The sequence below is a fragment of the Nematolebias whitei genome, chromosome 8 (assembly GCF_014905685.2).
Source record: "Nematolebias whitei isolate Nwh7 chromosome 8, NemWhi1, whole genome shotgun sequence".
Lineage (NCBI taxonomy): Eukaryota > Metazoa > Chordata > Actinopteri > Cyprinodontiformes > Rivulidae > Nematolebias > Nematolebias whitei.
The window spans coordinates 37,750,047-37,754,800 of NC_056505.1; positions in this window are offsets into that span (position 1 = coordinate 37,750,047).

The window sequence follows — 4,754 nt, forward strand, 5'->3', positions numbered from 1 at the left end:
TGTTAGGCTGATGGTCCTTCTTGAGCATGTGATCAGCTGGTTTTGGTTGTCAGCAGCAAAACTGGTTGATCCACTCTGAGAAGGTGCTATTTAAGAGACTGAGCTGAATACAGCACCTCAGACTGAGGAAGTCTCTCGGATGAGAGACGAAACGTTTCTATATTTTTTTTGCTTTGTTTTGTTTTGTTTTTTTGAATGACCAGAGGACCAGATTGAACTTTTTTGGATTAACGTAAAATAGCAAAGAAAAGAAAATATCCTGTCTATCTTTGAGTAAGTGCCAACAGAAAAAAAATGATTTCTTATCAGAAAGAAGAATTGGTCAAAAAGGAAAAAAGACTCCTCAGCATGTATGAACAATGGAAAGCAAATGCACAGAAAACTAGAGAAAAATTAAAAATAGACATTACAGAAACGGATGTCGATACTTGCAGATGATCTAGAGAAAGGAAAGGAAGACGTTATGAAACTATACTGAAATATGAGATCAAGTTACACCAACACCTGATTTAAGATGGAAAATAGATGCATGTGAAGCTGTAACCTGTGACATCATCAAGATCATCTGTGAGAGGTTAACAGGAATAGATGGAGATTTTAGTGCAGAGCATGAACATTGTTGCCTTCAAGAGTTATTAAATGGAGATTATGCACTCTCCATTTATGGTACCACTGCAGCCCGATCCCACATCTCAAGTCGCTCTTCATCCTCTCACATCCTATCGAAACGAGCTGACCTAGCTGCAGAGGTGGCAGCTAAGGAAGCTGAATATAGAATGGCACAAGAAGAGAGAAGGCAAAGGGCTAAAATAAAAATTCTAGAAGAGCATCAGAACAACGAGTTGGAAATTCAAAGATCTGAGCTAGATCGTTTGCATGCTGAACGGGAAATGGAGACAGCTTGGGCCAGACTACAAGCCTATGATACAGAGATAGGACGGACAGATGGTTGATGTACAGCTAATCAGTAAAGAGCATGAACAGGTGAACCAGATCCCTCCATCTCACTCACCTTTAGACACCCCTTCACATGCAGCTACGTCATCCAAACCAGACGATATTACTGAACTAGCTCAAGCTTTGCATGAAAATATGGCGATAAACAGACTTCCTACACCAGAACCACCAGTATTTACAGGTGAACCACTTCATTTCATAGAGTGGAAAACATTCTTCATGTCACTGATTGGTCAAAGGAGCTGCTGCAGATAAACTGTATTATCTGAAGAAATATGTCAGTGGTTCGGCTCTTAAACTTATCAGGATGCCTGGAAGAAACTGGATCAGCGATATGGTCAGGCATTCCTAATCCAAAGAGCATTCAGAGAGAAGTTATCAAACTGGCCAAAAATACACAGTAAAGATGCTGAAGGACTAAGAAACTTTGCTGATTTTATAAATGCCTGTGTGTCAGCTGTGCCTCATGTTAAAGGCCTAGAAATATTAAATGATTGTGAGGAAAATCAAAAATTGACAAAAACTACCAGACTGGGCCGCTGCCAGGTGGAATCATCAGGTTACAAAGGCTGTAATGGAAGAAAAGGAATTTCCAACGCTTAGTGAATTTGCTGCATTTCTACTGTTGGAAGCTGAAGTGTCCTGCAACCCAGTTACCTCTATTCAAGCTCTCTGTGCATCTGAATCATCCTGTGACATGAAAAATCCAAAAGACAGCAAACGGAATAAGGCAAGTGCCTTAAATACAAAAACTGTTGTGCAATGTAACAAAGGGTCAAATGTCGGACCATTGTGTATGCTGTGCCAAGACTTACATCAATTTCACAAGTGCCCAAACCTCTGGAAAAGACAGCTGGAAGACAGAAAGACATTTGTCAAAGATAACAGACTATGTTATGGCTGTTTGAAGCAGGGTCACAGTGCACCTCACCTGTGAAATCTGCACTAAAAAGCATCCAACCTGCCTCCATGACGACAACTACAATAGACACTGCTGCAGAAAGACGAGTAGACAAAACACACCACCAAGGTGCACACCAGAGACAATAAATGCTGTGGCATTTATTGTTGCTAGAAAAGGACAATGTGCTACTTCAATGATTGTTCCTGTGTGGGTGTCATCTGCTACAAACCCACACCAAGAAAAACTTCTTTATGCCTTATTAGACACACAAAGTGACGCTGCTTTTATAGACGAAGAGTTAAGCCACGAACTACAAGTGGAAAGCTCCCCAGTGAAACTAAAACTAACAACAATGATGGGGGAAAATGCAATTGTAAACAGCAACAGAATAACTGGTCTGAGTACGTGGGTACAGCTCTACAACACACATCCATCTTCCTGCAGCATAAAACACTAGATCAATTTACACTGTGTGAAATGCCTGAGAGAACAGATGTTTTTAGCAGAGATTTGAAGTGAGGAAGGGAGGTGGCCTGCCTGATGTTGGGGGGCAGGTTGTTCCAGAGTTTGGGTCCATGACTGAAAAAGCCCGATCTCCTCTGAGCTTCAGTCTTGTTTTTGGAACAGCCAAAAGCAGCTGATCAGATGATCTCAGGGCCCGAGAGGGAACGTATGGTTCCAGAAGCTCAGAGAGGTAAAGGGGTGCGAGGCCATTTAAGCATTTGAAGGTCAACAGAAGAATTTTAAAGACTATCCTCGTACGAACAGGGAGCCAGTGAAGGGAGGACAGAACTGGTGTAATATGTTCAGACCTACGAGTTCCGGTTAAAAGCCGAGCAGCAGCATTCTGGACGAGCTGAAGACGTGAGATGGAGGCCTGGCTGATCCCAGCATACAGTGCATTGGTGAATGAAAAAAAAAGTTTAAAATAAAAATACTCACATCATTAGGTCGAGGTTGTGTGTGTGACGTGCACGTTCCTGAGGTTGTGTGTGTGACGTGCACGTTCCTGAGAGGCCACAGACAGAGCAGCTTCAGCTTTTGTTGAGTTCCTGTAGTCCTGCAGTTTTCAAGCTGAAATGAAAAAAACATCATGAATATGAACTTTACAGTCTATAGTTACCTGTTCATATAAACACACAGAGGTATCTCACCTTGTGACTGACAATAAAATATGTAAATTTATGAACGTTAATGAACTTATAATGATGCACCTACTCTTTGAAGGTGAACCGATGGTACCACACCATCTCTCAGTCGGACAGTCTGATCAGTTTGATCAAAATCCTCCAGTTTAAAATCCTCACTGCTCAGATGAATCCTCCTCAAAGATACTTCCTCCTCTTCCTCACATCTTGTTCTTTGGGAAACCTTCAAAATGAAAAAAGGAGATTTGTGTCTACACAAAAACATTGTACAAAGGAGGTCAAGCTTATTTTCTATTTCCTATATTCTCCCTAGCAGCACGGTGGTGCAACTGGTAGAGCTGCTGCCTCTCAGCGAGCAGGTCCCTGGTTCAAACCCCGGTCCAGGGGCCTTTCTGGGTGGAGTTTGCATGTTCTCTCCGTGCATGCGTGGGTTTTCTCCGGGTGCTCCGGTTTCCTCCCACAGACCAAAAACATGCATGTTAGGCTGATTGGTAACTCTAAATTGTTCCTAGGTGTGAGTGAGAGAGTGAATGGTTGTTTGTCTCGTTTGTCTCTATGTGTCCCTGTGATGGACTGGAGACCCGTCCAGGGTGTACCCCGCCCCTCGCACAGTGACTGCTGGACATGAGCACCAGCGACCCCCGTGACCCAAAATGGAATAAGTGGGTAAAAAAAATGGATGGATGGATGGATGGATAGATGAAGTTATAAAAAAATTGCATCTAATCCTTCACCTGGTCCAGATGGTATAACTGCTAATTTCTATAAGCATTTTTGGGAAGAAATAAAACACAATATTTGATGCAATCATAGAAAGTATCAGCCAAAAGGAATTGATGACAACTATGAAACAAGGTTTAATAAAATTAATCCCTAAACCGGAAAAAGACAAAAGAACATTACACAATCTAAGACCTATCACTCTTCTGAATACAGACTATAAACTCCTTACCATGGCACTGGCATCTAGGTTAAAAGCTGATCTTCCAAAAATCATAAGCAGCTCTCAGTCAGGATCCATGAAAGGTAGATCAATTCATAATAATATCAGATTGGTTTTAGAGCTTATAGATTATAGTGATTTGGTGGAAGATGATGCTTATATTTTATTTCTTGACTTTCGAAACACATTTGACTCAGTTGAACATCCTTTCATTTATGAAACATTAAAACACTTTGGATTTGGTGAATATTTTTTGAACATAATTAAGATGTTACACACAGATATTAATATTTGTGTTTCCCTTCCTGAAGGTACAACCACTAGATTCAATATAAGAAAAGGCAGAAGACAAGGGTGTAGTTTATCTCCATTGTTGTTTATTACAGTCGCTGAGTTTTGTCCATCCGGTTAAAAATTCTGAAATTGAGGGCGTTACTATAGATGGGGAAAAAAATATTGATTAGTCAATTAGCGAATGACACCATGCTGTTTTTGAAAGATAACGATCAGATACCTGTCGCTCTTGAAGTGATGAAATTATTCTCTAAAGCTTCAGGTCTAATTCTCAATCTTAATAAATGTGAACTTTTAAGTATTCATGGCAGTTCGGAAAAGTTGCTGTACAATATCCTAGTGAATAAAGAGGTCCGTTACTTGGGTATATGGATATCCAGAGATTCTAAATAGTGTCAGCAACAACATCCAGAAGCCAATTGAAAAATCCAGATAAATCCTAAATAATTGGTTGCAGAGAGACTTAACATTATTTAGATCATTATTGACAAAAACTGAATTTATTTCC